This window comes from Coregonus clupeaformis, chromosome 6 (genome assembly GCF_020615455.1).
Source record: "Coregonus clupeaformis isolate EN_2021a chromosome 6, ASM2061545v1, whole genome shotgun sequence".
NCBI classification, from domain to species: domain Eukaryota; kingdom Metazoa; phylum Chordata; class Actinopteri; order Salmoniformes; family Salmonidae; genus Coregonus; species Coregonus clupeaformis.
The window spans coordinates 46,465,219-46,487,415 of record NC_059197.1 but is presented as its reverse complement, the minus strand read 5'-3'; positions in this window follow the sequence as shown (position 1 = coordinate 46,487,415).

Here is a 22,197-nt window from a genome sequence, read left to right as displayed (position 1 = left end):
CAGAGTGATTCTTGGTAGTCTTAAACAAATCTACATTGAAACAAAACTATACACCTCACACACATGGTTATGGGCTTAAAAAGAAGAAGACACCTGTACCATGTCAGATATAGAGTTGAAATGTATTTTCAATATTACACATTATATACATCACAGAAGACTGAAAGATAACAAAACTGTTTGACATAGAAACACCAGATTTTTATATATTTTTATTAATGATGAAATGATGTAGATTATTAATAACATTCCACCCATGAGGGCGCTTTTGGTTATTGACTACAGGAAAGGGCAACTTTGAACACTATTGCAGCAAAATAACAAGATTTGAACATTTAGTCCATAATGTTGCTTGATCGGTGGTTAGGCTATTAGCTGGCTAAAATTAGATTACATGAACAGTGCAATGTTGTTAATATAGCTATGTGTTAGTGAGAGTTTTCAGTAAATGTATATTTAAATCACGAAGCTCATCTGCGGTGCAGGAAAATTCTCAGCAACAAAATAGTAATTTGAAGATCCTACATCTGTATTTAAGAGGGATTCTTTTTCAGATGATCAGTTGACCTGGGTTCTGAACACTGATGATGCTGGCACAGCTGACTCACTACAGCAAGACCAATTTGTCTATGTGAGACAAAATCTTCCCCCTCGTTTGTGATTTGTATAGGTGAGCAGTGCTCAGTATTTATTTTCTGTTATTTTCATCTCTGTCTGTCTGTCTGTCTGTGTGTGTGTGTGTGTGTGTGTGTGTGTCTGTCTGTCTGTCTGTCTGTCTGTCTGTGTGTCTGTCTATCTGTTTGTCTGTCTTTCTGTGTCTGTCTCCCAGTATGTGTGTCAGTATGTCTCGGGGCTCTCGGAGGAGCAGTCCCAGCTGTTTCTGGAACATCTCTCCCTGTGTAGCCGGGAACATGGCTGTGCTGGGAATTTGAGGCACTGGATAGAGACACTCTCTCAGGCCTTCTCCCACTGTGACAGTGCTAAGGTGACTGACTGAACCAAGCTTAACCACCACCATTAAAACACTGCAGTAAATACCATTGATTAACTTTTTTTAATAGAACATGATTTTCCATTAGCTCGTCACATCTTTCTACTGCATAATGGATTGTAGCTTATGGTGAAATGATTGCAGAGAATCACATCAGGATTAATGGAGGATGTAATTTAACATAATAAAATCAAAGTGCTTTGAGATCTAATGAAAGTATCTATTTATTTGTTTAGACTGGGTGTCTGGACAGACAGAGAGTGTTGGCCCATCTGCTGAGTTTCTACCATAGGGCGGCGCACAATTGGCCCAGCGTCGTCCGGGTTTGGCCAGTGTAGGCCGTCATTGTAAATAAGAATTTGTTCTTAACTGACTTGCCTAGTTAAATAAAGGTTAAATAAAAATAAAATAAAATAAATGAGAGCACACAGGAGTCCATGCATGATCCTAACCACTGTGAGTGAACACGAGCACACACACACACACACGTACGCACACACGCGCACATGCACACACACTAGAAAGCATTCATACACATACACACACGCAGACACGTACACCACACACACACAATTATGTTCACATAAGACCTGAAGATAAACAATCACAAGTTAATGGTTCTGAATATTTACGAAACTCACATGATGTACTACAATGTAATGACATCATCCCAATATGTCCATGTAGCTCTAGTCCATCTAGTGGACAAGTTGTAGTATTACAGACTTAGTGCCTTCAAGTTGAAAGGCCTATGTTTACTGACAGAGTGGACATAGACATGTCATTGTTACCATTATTCAGCTTGTGTGATGAGGTGTGAAGGAAGGAGTCAGGCGCAGGAGGTAAAACACCGAAGTCCAGAGTTTATTCCGTTCACAAAAATAAAACGCACCCAGTGTCAAAACGAAACTACAAGGGAAAGTAATCAACCTTGGCAAATACACATGGATGAGTAGCTCAACCGAGCTACTCGCTCACATAATAAACAATCACTCACAAATACAAGGGGAACAGAGGGAACACTTATACACATACTAATTAGGCGAATGAGCACCAGGTGTGTGTGATTGACAAGACAAGACATGACAAGTGGAGTGATGAGATTGGGATCGGCAGTAGCTAGTAAGCCGGTGACGACGAACGCCGAAACCTGCCCGAACAAGGAGGGGAGGCAGCCTCGGCGGAAGTCGTGACAGCTTGAATGTTCAAATTTAAGCTAGGAAAACAATATCAACAACAACAACCACAATTGCTCTACAGGGCCGTTACAAGGAGACGACCACATGACCTTTGGTCTCCTTGGAAGCCCTGTAGCCATGGAGACAGAGAAGACCTCTTTGCCATTTGATGCTGGACTGGGGGACATGCAGCCTCCATGCCATGCGATAAAGGGGGGAGATGAGTGGAGGGGAGAGGGCAACAGGGTTACCCCCACAGAGAGCCTGAAGCTGGGGCACCAAACTGCCGTACACAGCCCAAAACCTCCAGAGGACCGAGGGGACATAGAAGAGGTCATGAAGGGGTCAGGGTTAGAGAAGGGGTCAGGTTCAGATATCCCAGCGGTGGACATAGAGGGGCTATGTGTTGTCATGGAGTCTGGTCCCCTACCTGAAGGTGATTGTGTTGAATTCCTTGGTTGAGGTTTACATTTGACATTTTAAAAGGAACTAACACATAATGTGATAACTTAGAGGAAAGAGAAACCCGCACATTGCTCTTGCTCGTATCACTTTAGTCAAGAGGCTGACACGTAAGCTTGAATAAAAAAAAGTCATACGAGAGCAGTGTGCGGGTTTCTCTTTTCTTTGAGGTTTACATTTGGCAAGACACAGAGCATAAGACTACAATGGAGACTTTTGATACAGTTTGAGAAACAAAAAGCTCTGAAATCATGATCCTAGCCGTCGTTTGTTCGTTCACCATCTAGTCTCCACAGAAGCAGAGGATCCTGGGTCATGCTGGACCATGTGTGCCTATGACAGTCTTTGATTGACAATTCCAGAATTTATTTGACAATTTGTAAAATACATACATAAGGGCACTCCAGCCGGTGACGCCTCCACATACAATTTAAGAAAATCATCAAGGATAACACAATAAAGCTTAACAGCTTGTTTCCATTGGTGGTCCTTCTGAAGAGGGAAGGGGAACAAGGTTAGGCGGTAATTGTAATGGCAACAGACAATGACAAACAAAAATTGTTGTTTGCTTCATAACATGAGATAATTAGTACAATTTCCTTTCCTAATAAACATCTATGGACAGGTACATCTCCCTTGTCTCACATACCCTTCATATATAAAACAATCAATACCTAAAATATACAAAACAATCACCATATAATAAACAACAGGCACCAAAAGGCAGACCATATGCTATCCTGGGTATTTCCTTCTCAGCCACGTACTATAATCTTACGACTCACTTTTGAGACATGCTACTATTTAGCCATTTTTTCATTGAGAACTTGAAACTACCTATGGCGGTTAAAAGTTTCAAATTCTTCGGAAGACTATTCCAAAGAATGGCAGCTGAGTATAAAAAAGTGTATTTCGCCATACCACTTTTAAATCAGGAACAATGTCAGTTTCACTCCTTCTAGTGGAATAGTTATGGCTAAGTAAAAGTTGTTACATACAGTTGAAGTCGGAAGTTTACATACACTTAGGTTGGAGTCATTAAAACCACCTCTCTCCAGCTGCTCTGTCCTCTCCCTGGGACAATTCCAGGCCTTACTGAGAGGGCTTTCCTGGTGGAGCTGCAAGGTCAGGGGTAGAGGGGCTACCAGGCAGGCCTGGCTGCAGGAGATTGGGAGAGCAGCCCAAAGAGGTACAGCCCAGATGGAGCCTGTTTATGGGGCTGTGTTTAGTGCCGTGCTCAGAGTGAGTCTGACTCGTGTAGAATCATGGAATAACACCTTACATTTCAGACATCACAACATTACTGTAGTTTCACTCTAACCTAATGGCTAGTCAGTAGCATACATATGCATAAAACAATAGTCAACAGTCTGAAATAGGTACTATTGAATAACATTGTATAAAATGTATACTGCTTAAAATAAGTTGCTTAGGTGATTTGTGGTTCTATATAGATTATTTTTTATCCTTTTGGTCATAAATGTGCCATTGAACCCTTTTTGGTTCTATATTGCATCATTCCTTCTTACACTCTTATGGTGAATGTGGATTTGTTAAAGTCAGTTTGTGTAGTTTGTCCAGCTGATCACAGTAAAGCACTTTGTTACTGTAAAGCATTTTGTGACAACGGCTGATATAAAAATGGCTTTATAAAATAAATGTGATTTGAAGCCATGCTTGTCTGTGTGTGGCAGGATACAGAGGTGAATGTGGAGGGGAAGCTGTTGAGTGTCTCTGTAGCCCTGCTGGAGGAAGAGGAAACAGGCTTGAGGCTGAGTTACGTGGCCTGTACTACTGAGGATGGCCGCCAGCCACACCAGGCCCCTGTCAGGTCAGTGTCTGGAGATAGCACTGCCCTTGTTAGCGACACATCAATCAACCAATCAATCACACAATCAGTCAATCTAGCCTTTAGTGTAACCTTCTGACCCATAGCAACATGTCAGCTGCAGCTTGTGTCTGTGCTATTTGTTGGTCTAAGTATTTTTAGCCTTTAAACCATCCACTCTAACCCTGTAGCCCCTTTGTCCTCTCACTCACTCATTCACTCACTCATTAATGCCATTTCAGTTTCAACCATAGGCAGATCTGAAATGCTACAGTTTCTTATGGTTTTTGGGAGCACAGGAAATTATTTCAGACCCTGTTACCCGTTATTGTAGCTATCCTCTATCTCTCTCATTATAGGATCTCTGACTATCTCTTTTACTGTTGCTCCCTGCTGTAGTTTCTCAGCCATAGAGCGCTGTATGCCCAGAATGGGCGTTCACGGAGGGGTCTACCTTTTCGACGAGTCTCGACCCTCTTCACAGTGTTATGGCTCGTTTATCGCCATTCCCATATTGGACCCCTGAGAGCAGGGACGAGCTATTGGGGTGCTGGGTCTCGACACACTCCGAGATTCAAACGACGCACACCTGTTCTCACGCCATGAGATAGACTTCTAACAGGTGAGAGGAATGGCTGCTCCCAGATCTGTTTGTGCTGTCTTACCAACTTACCAACATTTGGCTGACAATGACCATAGGAGTTAGCAAGACAGCACAAACAGATCTGGGACCTGGCTAGAATGGCTGGAGGAGTCTTCAATGAGGAAATAAATATCCTAAAAACACCATTCATTAGCTCATTGGCTTTGAATCAGAAATGATATCCTATTTTTGCCCAGGTGGTGAGCAGTGAATTCTGCAGAGCTCTCCAGCACGTGGCAACTCGCTGCAGCATACTGCACGTTGTGGAGAGCGCCTCACTCTGGCTACACAGCAGAGTCTCTGCCATTCACAGTATCACCACCTATCTGATGGAGCCTTCAGATTGACAGGTAACTGTAGAGAAGACAGTAACATCAATCCACTATAGGCTACTTTCTATACACAGCATTCATACACTAAATAAACCATTTAAACAGAAATGTCACCCCCACATTAGCTTAATCACACACCTTAACCACCAAATTCAGGTACACAGAAGATCTGTTTCTGCTGCATATACCAAACATGACAATGATCATAGGAGTTGGCAAGACAGCACAAACAGATCTGGGACCAGGCTAATTTAGATCCCCCCTCTCTTCCAGAAACTACCTGTTCCAGTGCTGTGACACCTCCCAGGTTGGGCACTATGTGGTATTTGGGGCGTACAGACTGGTGCTCCCTGTGAGGGACTAAGCTGGGTGGGCCCTGGGGATGGTGGATGTGGAGTTAGAAACCCTCTCATCAGGCCACCAGGCGGGGCTGCAGCCCCACGAGCGCAGGGACCTGTCTGCTGCAGGGAAGGCACTGCAGGCTGCCTGTGTTCAGCTGCACAGAGAGAGCACTGAGCCAAGCAGGCAACACACACTGCTGGGTGAGAGGCATGGTGGTAGGGAAAGGGGAAAGCTAAGAGGCCAAACTAGAGTATAGTAGGACCATACTGATCATTATTGGTCATACGCCAAACATACAGTGCATATTACATACACTCCTGCAGTTTTTTATGTAACAAATTGCCGTATACAAAATCCACAAAAGTTGAATTACCAAGATTTGCCAAAAATGTGCATATTAAGTCATTGCTAATCTAAGACAATATTTATCTTCTACAGAGGCGGAGGGCCTGGGAGGGGAGCGGTGGGTGTCCATCTTGTTCCTATGTTTCATGCTGGAGCACCTGCGCCATCGCTGTCTGTCCAAACTGGACCAACAAATTGTAGCGGAGCTCCAGAGCTCCCAGGATACACCTCACCCCCTCCCTATCAGTCAAGTCGTGAAGGCAGTGCTTCTACTGCTCTACCCTGAGAGGGAGGTGTATCCTGGGAGCACAACAATTGCAATTCGTAACATATCATATGAATTGTAATACGGAACATATCATATGAATTGTAACATACAATATATCATACAAAATGGATGATGGACAAATTAATACATACTATACCAAACTCAACATATCATACTAATGTGAGTGTCCCAGATTTTGATTGACTATGTTATGTCTACCCCTGAGTCCAGGTTGACACCTGAGTGAGCAGTAACGTAAACAAAACGAGCTTCAGATTTGATCATGAATAAGCAAAATGAAGCCTACAGTTACAGAGTTTAATGGCTGTGATAGGAGAAAACTGAGGATGGATCAACAACATTGTAGTTACTCCACAATACTAACCTAATTGACAGAGGGAAAAGAAGGAAGCCTGTACAGAATAAAATATTCCAAAACATGCATCCTGTTTGCAACAAGGCACTGAAGTAATACTGCAAAAAATGTGGCAAAGCAATTACATTTTTGTCCTGAATACAAAGTGTTATGTTTGGGGCAAATCCAATACAACACATTACTGAGTACCACTGTTCATATTTTCAAGCGTAGTGGTGGCTGCATCATGTTATGGGTATGCTTGTAATCGTTAAGGACTTGGGAGTTTTTCAGGATAAAAAATAAACGTAATGGAGCTACAGTAAGCACAGGCAAAATCCTAGAGGAAAACATGGTTCAGTCTGCTTTCCAACAGACACTGTGATATGAATTCACATTTACATTTTAGTCATTTAGCAGACGCTCTTATCCAGAGCGACTTACAGTTAGTGAGTGCATACATTTTCATACTGGCCCCCTGTGGGAATCGAACCCACAACCCTGGCGTTGCAAATGCCATGCTCTACCAACTGAGCTACAGCAGGACAATAACCTAAAACAAATCTACACGTTGGAGTTGCTTACCAAGAAGATGGTGAATGTTCCTGACTGACCGAGTTACAGTTTTGACTTAAATCTACTTGAAAATCTATGACAAGACCTGAAAATGGTTGTCTAGCGATGATCAACAACCGATTTGACAGAGCTTCAAGAATTCTGAAAAGAAAAATGGGCAAATGTTGCACAATCCAGGTGTGGAAAGCTCTCAGAGACTTAGCCAGAAAGACTCACAGCTGTAATCGCTGCCAAAGGTGCTTCTACACAGTATTGACTAAGGGGTGTGAATACTTATGTAAATTAGATATTTCTGTATTTCATTTTCAATAAATGTGCAACAATTTCTAAAAACATGTTTTCACTTTGTCATTATGGGCTATTGTGTGTAGATGGGTGAATTATTATCATTTTGATCCATTTTTAATTCAGGCTATAACACAACAAAATGTGGAATAAGTCAATGAGTATGAATACTTTCTGAAGGCACTGTAACTACTAATGGCAATAAATAATCAGCAGGTAGCCTAGTGGTTAAGTGTGTTTGGCCAGTAACCGAAAGGTTGCTGGTTTGAATCCACGAGCCGACTAGGTGTAAAATCTGTTCATTTGCCCTTGAGCAAGGCACTTAACCATAATTGCTCTGGATAAGAGTGTCTGCTAAATTATTAAAATGTACTCAATGGAGAGCAGTTTAATGGCGTAATAAATCTAATCAATGATCATTTTAGCAGCAATGTAGGTTGTGTCTGAGTGGTTAGAGACCTGTGGATGGGCATAGAGTCAGTGTGGATAGTCTGTGGGAGAGGAGCAGTTGTTAGCCATTTAACAGTCTTATGGCCAGGGGATAGAAGCTGTTTAGGAGTCTGTTTGTCTGAGCCTTGATGCACCGGTACCGCCTACCGGACGGGAGCATGGAGAACAGTCCATGTCTCAGGTGGCCTTTCTCAGACACTGCCTGGCATGTATGTCCTGGATGTGTTGGGCCATTCGCACCACCCTCTGTAAGGCCTTACGGTCGCGGGCGGTGCAGTTGCCATACCAGACGGTGATACAACCAGTCAGGATGCTCTGAAAGGTTCAGCTGTAAAAGTTCCTGAGGATCTGAGGGGCCATGCCAAATTGTTTCAGCCTCCTGCGGGAGAAGAGGCATTGCCGTGCCTTCTTCACAACTGTTCTGGTGGCACTAAAGAGAGTGACCATGTTAGTAAGGGTAAAAAAGCCTATAGCACTCTGGACACATACTGTACATGTAGATGATCAACTTACTCTCTCTCTCCCTCTTCTTTTCTTTGCTTGAGAAACTTCAGAACTGAGACCTTTGGCAAACGAGCAGCATTGTATTGGTACAGTTACTTTACTACAGTGGCAGTATTTGAACAAGCTCCCTTGTGATGTTCTCCCAATCAAAAGAAAGAGTTTTGATCAGAGGTTATTGCAGATTGCCAATGTTTCATGAAACTTACAATAAAGAAAATATACATACTGTAAGAATGTATGTTTTGACATTGCACTTTGAGAATATTTTGGGACTGAACATTTTGATCATGAGATGCTTGCAATGTTCTGTTTGCTTTGCTGTTATCATTTAATTGATGTGCTTACAACCCCCAGGTTATATGTGTAGGCGTAATAACCTGGTAACAGGTCCGGCTATAATTAATTAATGAAAAGGTAGATAATTGTAGATATTAATGCACTTCTCTCCAAAGTAATGAGAAATTATTGGCTTTAATCAAGCTACTGTTTTAGAGCCATAGACTGCCTCAAGTCATAAAACCCAATCCCACATACGACATCTCTCACTCCTGCTCTCACTTTCTCTCTATCCCCCTCTCTATCCCCATCTCCATCTCCATCTCTCTCTCTCTCTCTCTCTCTCTCTCTCTCTCTCTCTCTCTCTCTCTCTCTCTCTCTCTCTCTCTCTCTCTCTCTCTCTCTCTCTCTCTCTCTCTCTCTCTCTCTCTCTCTCTCTCTCTCTCTCTCTCTCTCTCTCTCTCTCCCCCTCTCCCTCCCTCTCCATCTCTCTTTCTCTCTCTCTCTCTCCCTCTCCCTCATGCCTTTAATGAAAAAGCAGATAGGGGGAAGTTCTTGGCATTCTGGAAACAATATTATGAACTGTGGATGGAGGATTGAGGAGGCAGCAGCAGAAGAGGAGAGGAGAGGGGGACGTGTGTGGAGATAAGATGTTATTCTCAGTGTGCTAAAATGAGTTCATTAGGCAAGCGGTGGGTCTGAGAACCAAGCCGTGGTCTGATAAAGGGAACGGCGGTGGGGGAAAAAATTTTCATTTCCTGTCTTCACAGCTCCGACATATCAGGGAAGATCTAGAGGAGCCAGGACCGGGTATAGCAGCACCAGAGGAGAGGAACCAGGAACCAGAAGAGAGAGAAAAAGACAGAAAGACCGAAAGAGAGAGAACTAGAGAGAGAGAAAGATACCAGGATTCACAAAGCAATCAAATAGATCAAAATGAAAAAAATATAACTAATTGGAAAGGGAGTGAGGAGAACTCATGTCAAGCTAGTCTTTTAGTGAGAACGAGGGCTATCATGTCAAGTACTGCCAAGAGGTGGCTGTCAAATTAACATATGTAAAAACAGCAAGGGAGTGTCTGGTTGCCTTTTTCATGGGTCAAAGTAAGAGGTTTTAAAAGAAGACACTGATGTGGTGGAGAAAACATCACAATGAAAAAGTCCAAATAAAGAAAAATAAAGAAATAAGAATATGAGAGGAGGGTATAGATAGATGGACAGATGCAGAGATGGCAGGTAGGCAGAGGGGTAGGGAGGTGGTGTGGTGTTTAATATAGATCCAGTTTGATAACGCCAGACATATAAACAGGACATTTCCATCACTCAGGGCATTGGAGCCCAGAGGAAATTACCACAATAAAATACACAGAGAGAGGAGCCCAGGAGTTTCTCTCTTTGTGTGTGTGTGTGTGTGTGTGTGTGTGTGTGTGTGTGTGTGTGTGTGTGTGTATGTGTCTGTAAGTGTATGTACATGTGTACGTGTGTGTAGGTTTGTTAGCACATACTACTGTGTTCTTCATCTCATTTTGCAAACATGTTGGTCTGTATCAACTGAAAAGAAGTATATAGCAATGGGGAGTAGACAGGACATGACTGTGAGTGTCCCTAAGATCATGTACCTCTGTGGTACAGGGATCAGGAGACACACTCGTAAACTAAAGCCAAACTAACCATCATCATATTCATTAGGCACCCAAATCATCCAAAACCTATTGAAACAGGAAGGGACTACCTGAACTTGCCCAATAAGAAACACTTGTTTTAGTGTTCCGTTGCAAAGTGTTTTGCTACGGAGTGCCCTGATTAATAAGACCCAGGACTGGCCTTTGAACTCACACACAAAGTAGCCTACATGCATCTCTCTTTCTGTGAGACTTGCACCTCAGATCATGGGCTTACTCACTAAGTACAGGCTCATGAGGCTTGAAACTCAACACTGTGTGTATCTGTGTGTTGTTGACTAAGTGTGTGAACATCATGTAGTGTTTATTGAAGCTAACGGCTGCAGGATTAAGCCTTGATGACAGAGACCCCGCCCGGGCCTGCAGCCTGCAGCCATCACACCTGCACACAAGGCCAGCCCTAGCTCAGGTGGCACCACAATAGATGATGTCACCTCATTGGTTCCTCTTTGAACATCATGCTTTGTGACGGATAGACATGCCGTTGTATATGTTGTATGGCCTGTACACTGCAATAGATCATTGAACTTCGCTTCCGATGCTGCATAAAGCCGCAATCCTTGATTCGTCATTATTCTTCATCAATCAATGGATATATCATTTGTTGAATAGACAGTAAGTATTGCAGATTGCGCCTTTAAATTGTATTCTGTAGCTTTTCTCTTGTTCTCTACACTGTGGTCTTGAACTGCTCTCATTCAGGACAACAGTCCAGGGTCTGAGAATAATCAAGAATTATCTTCTAAAGACAAAGCGGCGTATACAAACACTCAGTCATATACAAAGAATATAAGAATATGCCATTTAGCAGACACTTTTATCCAAAGCGACTTACAGTCATGCGTGCATACATTTTTTTGTGTATGGGTGGTCCCGGGGATCGAACCCACAACCTTGGCGTTACAAGCGACATGCTCTACCAGCTGAGCTACAAACAAACCTTAGAATCATGTAGTGTGAGCCCTGGAATAGAGGGGAGACAACCGTGAACAAAAGGTTACAAAAAGAAGGGTAGATCCCAAGGGGTGAGCAACAGGACAGTGTGTGGCCTGTGTGTTTTTACCTGAGAATTCATCTCAGAAAGCCAGAACAAAAATGTGTAATTACTTCAGATGCTTAATCTGTTCTGGGGGAGATGTGTAATGCTGCGTAAATAACTGAGTGGAAAGGTGGTGTTTACCACATACGACGGGGAATCCACTTGAACACTGCTTCAACTGGTAACTACTAGAGGGAAACTGTCATCCCTGAGCTCTGACTTCTCCCACATGCTGACCTCTGATGTCACACCTACTAAGGAAATGACTTTGATAACAGCAGTTAAATTCAACCACAAAACATTATCTATGAAAAGCAATCTATTAATATGATTTTTGAACAGTATAATTTGTTTACACGCATGATAGCTGGAGGCGTAGTCATTATGCTGATTCTGTTGCAGAACGAAAGCAAACGGAACAAAACGAGGAGGGACCTACCTGAATTTGTCCAATAGAAACTCTTGTTTTCGTTGCAAAACGCAACTGTTTGCAACTATTTGGAACAATGGTTACAGCCCTATACTTTTAGTTTATGGTTGACACAGTTTGCCACATGAATACAACCACTTGGCATTTACGACTTCACAACACACAATTACCACCTTCCCACTTACAGTGAGGGAAAAAAGTATTTGATCCCCTGCTGATTTTGTACGTTTGCCCACTGACAAAGAATTGATCAGTCTATAATTTAAATTTATGATTTGAACAGTGAGAGACAGAATAACAACAAAAAAATCCAGAAAACGCATGTCAAAAATTTTATAAATTGATTTGCATTTTAATGAGGGAAATAAGTATTTGACCATCCCTCATTCAGAAAGATTTCTGGCTCCCAGGTGTCTTTTATACAGGTAACGAGCTGAGATTAGGAGCACACTCTTAAAGGGAGTGCTCCTAATCTCAGCTTGTTACCTGTATAAAAGACACCTGTCCACAGAAGCAATCAATCAATCAGATTCCAAACTCTCCACCATGGCCAAGACCAAAGAGCTCTCCAAGGATATCAGGGACAAGATTGTAGACCTACACAAGGCTGGAATGGGCTACAAGACCATCGCCAAGCAGCTTGGTGAGAAGGTGACAACAGTTGGTGCGATTATTCGCAAATGGAAGAAACACAAAAGAACTGTCAATCTCCCTCGGCCTGGGGCTCCATGCAAGATCTCACCTCGTGGAGTTGCAATGATCATGAGAACGGTGAGGAATCAGCCCAGAACTACACGGGAGGATATTGTCAATGATCTCAAGGCAGCTGGGACCATAGTCACCAAGAAAACAATTGGTAACACACTACGCCGTGAAGGACTGAAATCCTGCAGTGCCCGCAAGGTCCCCCTGCTCAAGAAAGCACATATACAGGCCCGTCTGAAGTTTGCCAATGAACATCTGAATGATTCAGAGGAGAACTGGGTGAAAGTGTTGTGGTCAGATGAGACCAAAATTGAGCTCTTTGGCATCAACTCAACTCGCCATCTTTGGAGGAGGAGGAGGAATGCTGCCTATGACCCCAAGAACACCATCCCCACTGTCAAACATAGAGGCGGAAACATTATGCTTTGGGGGTGTTTTACTGCTAAGGGGACAGGACAACTTCACTGCATCAAAGGGACGATGGACGGGGCCATGTACCGTCAAATCTTGGGTGAGAACCTCCTTCCCTCAGCCAGGGCATTGAAAATGGGTCGTGGATGGGTATTCCAGCATGACAATGACCCAAAACACATGGCCAAGGCAACAAAGGAGTGGCTCAAGAAGAAGCACATTAAGGTCTTGGAGTGGCCTAGTCTCCAGACGTCAGCCTCGAAACCTTAATGACTTGGAGAAGATCTGCAAAGAGGAGGGGGACAAAATCCCTCCTGAGATGTATGCAAACCTGGTGGCCAACTACAAGAAATGTCTGACCTCTGTGATTGCCAACAAGGGTTTTGCCACCAAGTACTAAGTCATGTTTTGCAGAGGGGTCAAATACTTATTTCCCTCATTAAAATGCAAATCAATTTATAACATGACGTAAATGTAAATGTAATAACATTTTTGACATGCGTTTTTCTGGATTTTGGTTTTGTTATTCTGTCTCTCACTGTTCAAATAAACCTACCATTGAAATTATAGACTGATCATGTCTTTGTCAGTGGCCAAACGTACAAAATTAGCAGGGGATCAAATAGTTTTTTCCCTCACTGTAGTTATGAACGCAGCATTAGAAAATATACTGTACTGAACGCAACAATTTCAAAAATTTGACTGAGTTACAGTTCATATAAGGAAATCAGTCAATTTAAATACATTTATTAGGCCCTATTCTATGGATTTCACATGACTTGACATGGGTGCAGCCTTGGGTGGGCCTGGGAGGGCATAGGCCCACCCACTTGGCAGCCAGGCCCAGCCAATTAGAATGAATTTTTCCCCACAAAAGGGCTTTATTACAGACAGAAATACTCCTCAGCACCCCCTCCCCACCCCCCCCTCAGACGATCCCCCAGGTGAAGGAGCCGGATGTGGAGGTCCTGGGCTGGCGTAGTTACACGTGGTCTGGGGTTGTGAGGCCGGTTGGACGTACTGCCAAATTCTCTAAAACTTTGTTGGAGGCAGCTTATGGTAGAGAAATGAACATTCAATTATCTGGCAACAGCTCTGGTGGACATTCCTGCAGACAGCATGACAATTGCACGCTCCCTCTATGGCATTGTGTTGTGTGACAAAACTGCACATTTCAAATCAAATCAAATGTTACTTGTCACTTACTTACAAGCCCTTAACCAACAATGAATGCAGTTGCTGTCAAAAATGTAATGTAATACAATGGCAATCCAGGTTATAGGTCAAAATCCTACACATGAACTGCCAACATTTTTACGCATATTAATTGATAATGATGGAAAATAAGATATGCAAGATATTTGAATAGATATACATTTTTAAATAGCTATATATATATATATATATATATATATATATATATATATTTTTGAGTTGAGAGCATTGGAAATGCTTTTGGCGGTTGACCTGCTTCTGTTTTGTGGGTGGCACTGTGTGCTGTTTTCGATGGATGGGTCCTGGCCTCTCGGGACCCTAGGGATCCGGAGGGACAGGGGTGGTATGCCGATCACTGGGATGACGGCCCAACTTGGGATGGGGAGGGGCTTTAGCAGGGGAAGTAGTGGAGAACAATTGGAGGGTTACTTAGTAGCAATGCAAATATCATGGTACAGCTATATGGACACTCAATCCCTATGGTATTTTTTATTGGTACATTTACAAACATATATAATGATAAATAGATTTGAAACTTGTATCTCATTATGGTATATGGTGAAATAAGTATAGCCAGTTATAATTGTAATGGCTTAGCAGATAATAACAAAAGTAAGAACAATATTTACATGGCTCAAAGATAAGGAATATAATATCTATTGTTTACAGGAAACTCATTCAACAATTCTAGATGAAGTTGCGTGGAAAAAGGAATGGGGGGGCGAAATATACTTTACCCATGGGCAAAGAAACTCAAATGGGGTGATGATATTAATTAACAGTAATTTTGATCCAAATGTGCAAATTGTCCAAACAGATACGCAAGGTAGATGGATTATTTTAAATATGTTATTGGACCATAAACAGATATGGCTCATTAACCTTTACGGACCAAATAATTATGATCCACACTTCTTTGACAATATATATAATAAATTATCAACCCTGCAAGAAATTCAAGACTCTATTATTATGGTGGGAGATTATAATACCGTTTTAAATAGCTCAATGGACGGCAAAGGAAATCACACTACAAACAATCACCCTCATGCTCTTCAGGAAATCGTGAATGTCATGGATACATTAGAACTAGTAGATATATGGAGGCTTAAATATCCTGATCTAGTAATATATACATGGCGGAGACTCAATCAAGCTAGTCGTTTTGACTTCTTTCTTATGTCATTCTCGTTGGCACCAAAAGTTTAAAAAGTGTTGATAGGGGACAGAATGCGGTCGGACCATCATATAATTGGCATATACAGTGGGGAAAAAAAGTATTTAGTCAGCCACCAATTGTGCAAGTTCTCCCACTTAAAAAGATGAGAGAGGCCTGTAATTTACATCATAGGTACACATCAACTATGACAGACAAATTGAGAAAAAATAATCCAGAAAATCACATTGTAGGATTTTTTATGAATTGATTTGCAAATTATGGTGGCTCATAATAAATTAGAGGAAAAACAAAAAGAAATGGAGAAACTTATTCAAGAAAGATCAAGTGTAATATATTATAAAAATAAAGCAAACTGGATGGAATATGGGGGAAAATGCACCAAATTCTTTTTTAATCTTCAACATAGGAATGCTACCAAAAATAATTTACTGAAACTGGTTACAAATGACGGAGTCACCCATGATTCACTAAATTATATTTTGAAGGAGGAAACAAAGTACTTTAAGCATATGTTTTCATTTCAGTCGCCTCCATCTCCTCTAACTGAAGCTAATTGTAGAGATTTTTTTTCTATTGATAATGTCAAATTAACAGCCATACAGAAAGACTCATGTGAAGGCGAAATTACAGAGGAGGAACTTCTGGATGCAATTAAAGACTTTAAGTCCGGGAGAACTCCAGGGTTGGATGGCATACCAGTCGAGGTATACCAAACCTTTTTTGATATACTCAGAGGACCGTTATTAGCATGTTTTAACCACTCCTATGTAAATGGTAGATTAACAGACACTCAAGAAGAAGGTCTGATATCATTATTACTGAAACAGGATACAAGTGGAAAATATAAAGATCCAGTCCATTAAAAATAATGTGGAGGCCCCTTACACTTCAGTGTTGTGATGCAAAAAACGAGCAAAATCTATAGCTCATAGAATTAAAAAGGCATTGTCGGACATTATTAATTCTAATCAGACAGGTTTTTTACATGGAAGATACATTGGAGATAATAGAAGGTACTGGAAACAATAGAACACTATGAAAAATCTGGGAAACCAGGCCTGCTATTCATAGCAGACTTCGAAAAGGCATTTGATAAAGTACGACTGGGGTTTATATATAAATACCTGGAGCATTTCAATTTTGGAGAATATTTTATAAAATGGGTTAAAATCATGTATAGTAACCCTAGGTGTAAAATAGTAAATTATGGCTATTTCTCAGAAAGTTTTAAACTGTCAAGAGGAGTAAAACAAGGTTGCCACTATCGGCATATCTATTTATTATGGTCATCGAGATGTTAGCTATTAAAATCAGATCCAACAATAATATCAAGGGATTAGAAATCCAGGGCTTAAAAACAAAGGTGTCATTGTACGCTGATGATTCATGGTTTCTTTTAAATCCACAACTTGAATCCCTCCACAGCCTCATAGAGGATCTAGATACATTTTCTAACCTCTCTGGATTACAACCAAATTATGATAAATGTACTATATTATGTATTGGATCACTAAAAAATAAAAATTTTACATTACCATGTAGTTTACCAATAAAATGGTCTGATGGGGATATGGATATACTCGGAATACATATCCCAAATTTAATAAATGATCTCACTCCAATACATTTTAATAGAAAGTTAGCAAAAATAGATAAGATCTTGCTACCATGGAAAGGTAAATACCTGTCAATTTGTGGAAAAATCACCCTGATTAACTCTTTAGTATTATCCCAGTTGACCTATTTGCTTATGGTCTTGCCTACACCTAGCGAACAGTTTTTTAAATTATATGAGAAAAAAATATTCCATTTTATTTGGAACGGCAAGCCAGACAAAATTAAACGGGCCTATTTATATAATTAATATGAATTTGTAGGACAGAAATTATTAAATATTAAAGCATTAGACTTATCACTAAACGCTTCAGTCATACAAAAGTTTACTTAAATACTTAAATCCGAACTGGTTCTCTAGCAAATTAGTAAGATTGTCTCACCCAATGTTCAAGAATGGCCTTTTTCCCTTTATTCAGATTACAACCTCTCACTTTCAGTCATTTGAAAAGGAAATCATCTCCCAAATATCACTATTTCTAAAACAAGCCATAGAAAATTAATCATCCAGAAACGACAGAACAAATAATGCAACACATATTGTGGTTAAACTCAAATATACTAATCAATAAAAACCCTTTTTTTTTTTACAAAAAAAAAGAAAAAAAATAGTATAATCTTCGTAAACGATATCATCGGTAGGACTGGTGGAGTTGTTGCACATGCAGCTAACAAAAACATATGGAAATGTCTGCTCTACCCAAAATTACAACCAAATAATTGCAGCATTACCGCAAAAATGGAAGAGGAAAGTGGAAGGGGGAAAAAGTAAGGAACCTGTCTGTCGGCCCTGCATTAAAGGACATAATTGGTTAAAGAAAACTGTGATGAATAAAAAAGTATACCAGTTTCATTTAAGGACCAAAGGATTGACAGCCGTCCCATATAGATTGCAAAATAGTTGGGAAGAGATTTTTGATGTACCGATCCCATGGCATAGTGTTTATGAGCCGGATTCAAAACTTTGAATTTTTCAATTTAAATTATTATATAAAATTCTTGCTACCAATAAAATGTTATTTATATGGGGGATACAATCTTCCCAACTCTGCAGATTTTGCTGCGAAGAGACAGAATCATTAGATCATTTGTTTTGGTACTGTCCATTTGTATCTTGTTTTTGGACACAGGTCCAGGAATTTTTACATTACATTTTAGTCATTTAGCAGACGCTCTTATCCAGAGCGACTTACAGTTAGTGAGTGTATACATTTTTATTTTTCATACTGGCCCCCCGTGGAATCGAACCCACAACCCTGGCGTTGCAAACACCATGCTCTACCAACTGAGCTACATCCCTGCCGGCCATTCCCTCCCCTACCCTGGACGACGCTGGGCCAATTGTGCGCCGCCCCATGGGTCTCCCGGTCGCGGCCGGCTACGACAGAGCCTGGATTTGAACCAGGATCTCTGCGCCACTCGGGAGGAATGGCTAAAGGATTGCAATATTTACCTGGAGCTAACCCTGCAGATAGCATTACTGGGTGATCTGAAAAGTCATAGTCAATCGACCCAAGTTAAACAATTTAAAGGCAATACTACCAAATACTAATTGAGTGTATGTAAACTTCTGACCCACTGGGAATGTGATGAAAGAAATAAAAGCTGAAATAAATCATTCTCTCTACTATTATTCTGACATTTCACATTCTTAAAATAAAGTGGTGATCCTAACTTTTTACTAGGATTAAATGTCAGGAATTGTGAAAAACTTAGTTTAAATGTATTTGGCTAAGGTGTAAGTAAACTTCTAACTTCAACTGTATATGTGCTTTCTTGAGCAGGGGGACCTTGCGGGCGCTGCAGGATTTTAGTCCTTCACGGCTTAGTGTGTTACCAATTGTTTTCTTGGTGACTATGGTCCCAGCTGCCTTGAGATCATTGACAAGATCCTCCCGTGTAGTTCTGGGCTGATTCCTGTGTAGGTCTACAATCTTGTCCCTGACATCCTTGGAGAGCTCTTTGGTCTTGGCCATGGTGGAGAATTTGGAATCTGATTGATTGATTGCTTCTGTGGACAGGTGTCTTTTATACAGGTAACAAGCTGAGATTAGAAGCACTCCCTTTAAGAGTGTGCTCCTAATCTCAGCTCGTTACCTGTATAAAAGACACCTGGGAGCCAGAAATCTTTCTGATTGAGAGGGGGTCAAATACTTATTTCCCTCATTAAAATGCAAATCAATTTATAACATTTTTGACATGCGTTTTCTGGATTTTTTTGTTGTTATTCTGTCTCTCACTGTTCAAATAAACCTACCATTAAAATTATAGACTGATCATTTATTTGTCAGTGGGCAAACGTACAAAATCAGCAGGGGATGAAATACTTTTTTCCCTCATGTAGGTGGTCCTTTTGTCCAGGAGGGAAAGGGCAGTGTGGAGTGAGATTTAGATTGCGTCATCTGTGGATCTGTTGGGGCGGTATGCGAATTGGAGTGGGTCTAAGGTTTCTGGGATGATGGTGTTGATGTGAGCCATGACCAGCCTTACAAAGCTACCTTACATGGCTACCGGCGTGAGTGCTACGGGGAGGAAGTAATTTAGGCAGGTTACCTTCACTTTCTTGGGCACAGGGACTATTATGGTGGTCTGCTTGAAACATGTAGGTATGACAGACTCGATCAGGGAGAGGTTGATAATGTCAGTGAAGACACTTGCCAGTTGGTTCACGCATGCTCTGAGTACACATCCTGGTAATCCGTCTGGCCCCGCGGCCTTGTGAATGTTGACCTGTTTAAATGTCTTGCTCACATCGGCTATGGAGAACGTGATCACACGGTCGTCCGGAACAGCTGGTGCTCTCATGCATGCTTCAGTGTTGCTTGCTTCGAAGCGAGTATAAAATACATTTAGTCCATCTGGTAGGCTCACGTCACTGGGCAGCTCGCGGCTGGGTTTCCCTTTGTAGTCCGTAATAGTTTGCAAGCCCTGCCACATCCGAAGAGCGTCAGAGCCGGTGTAGTAGGATTCAATCTTAATCCTGTATTGACGCTTTGCCTGTTTGATGGTTCGTCTGAGGGCATAGTGGGATTTCACATTGTGTCCCGCTCCTTGAAAGCATCAGCTCTAGCCTTTAGCTCGGTGCGGATGTTGCCTGTGATCCATGGCTTCTGGTTGGGATATGTACACATGGTCACTGTGGGGGATGACGACGTCGATGCACTTATTGATGAAGCCGGTGACTGGGGTGGTATACTCCTCAATGCCATTGGATGAATCACAGAACATATTCCACTCTGTGCTAGCAAAACAGTCCTGTAGCGTAGCATCCGCGTCATCTGACTACTTCCGTATTGAGCGAGTCACTTGTACTTCCTGTTTTAGTTTTTGCTTGTAAGCAGGAAGGAGGATATAATTATGGTCAGATTTGCCAAATGGAGGGCGAGGGAGAGCTTTGTATGCATCTCTGTTTGTGGAGTAAAATGTGTTCTTGGTGTTTTTCCCTTTGGTTGCACGTCACATGCTGGTAGAAATTAGGTAAAATGGATTTAAGTTTGCCTGCATTAAAGTCATCGGCCGCTAGGAGCGCCGCTTCTGGATGAGCATTTTCTTGTTTGCTTATGGCCTTATCCAGCTCGTTGAGTGCGGTCTTAGTGCCAGCATCGGGTTTTGGTGGTAAGTAGACGGCTACAAAAAATATAGATGAAAACTCTCTTGGTAGATAGTGTGGTCTATAGCTTATCATGAGGTACTCTTCCTCAGGCAAGTAATACCTAGAGACTTCCTTAATATTAAACATTGCACACCAGCTTTTATTGACAAATAGACACACACCACCACTCCTCGTCTTACCGGACGTAGCTGTTCAGGCCTGCCGATGCACGGAAAACCCAGCCAACTGTATATTATCCGTGTCGTCGTTCAGCCACGACTCGTGAAACATAAGATATTACAGTTTTTAATGTCCCGTTGGTAGGATAGTCTCGAACGGAGCGCATCCAGTTTATTCTCCAGTGATTGCACGTTGGCGAATAGAACGGATGGTAGAGGTGGGTTACCCACTTGCGACGAATTCTCACAAGTCACACCGAGCTCCGCCCCCTGTACGTCCGTCTTTTCTTCACGCGAATGACGGGGATTTGGGCATGGTCTCAGAGAAACAGTATATCCTTCGCGTCGGACTCATTAAAGAAAAACCTTCGTCCAGTTCGAGGTGAATAATTGTTGTTCTGATATCCAGAAGCTCTTTTCGGTCATAAGAGACGGTAGCAGCAACATTATGTATAAAATAAGTTACAAACAATGTGAAAAAACACATAAAGTAGCACAGTTGGTTAGGAGCCCGTAAAACGGCAGCCATCCCCTCCGGCACCATTTTAGTGTGGCCTTTTATTGTCCACATTACAAGGTGCACCTGTGTAATGATCATGCTGTTTAATCAGCTTATTGATATGCCACACCTGTAAGGTGGATGGATTATCTTGGCAAAGGATAAGTGCTCACTAACAGGGATGTAAACAAATTTGTGCTCAAAATATGAGCTAAATAAGCTTTTTGTGCGTATGGAATATTTCTGGGATCTTTTGTTTCAGCTCATGAAACATGGGCCCAACACTTTACATGTTGCGTTTATATTTTTGCTCAGTATATATAGAACCAGGAGCGGAAGCAGGGCGATAGTTCCACTCCCCCTCTCTCTGCAGTCTGAAAGTTTCAGGAGAGAGGAAGAAGCGAAGCGAGAGGATTTACTCCTCTCAAAATCTGTCCATGAAAACAAGACCACGAAGTGAGGAATATGTGTATGGAGGGCAATGAGTGTCGAATTTGGTCAACAAAAAATGGTATTGCTAATTTGCTACGTGAGACATATTTGATCGAATAGAAGTTTCATAATGGTTAGGTTGTAAGGAATGCACTGATTTAAGTGGACGCACGTGGCATTTAGGCAACTTTGTAAAAAACTACTTTATATCGAAGTTGTGCCGGTTGTTCGCACACGTATCTGCCCTCTCATTGGCTAGAATGGTCCCACCTGATCTCCTTCGTCCCGCCTGCCTTCTTTGAGGACATGTATTTCCATTGTTAGAGCGATCACTCGACTATCTTGTCAATATAATAGAAAATCTTTGACCCACCTCTCAATAACT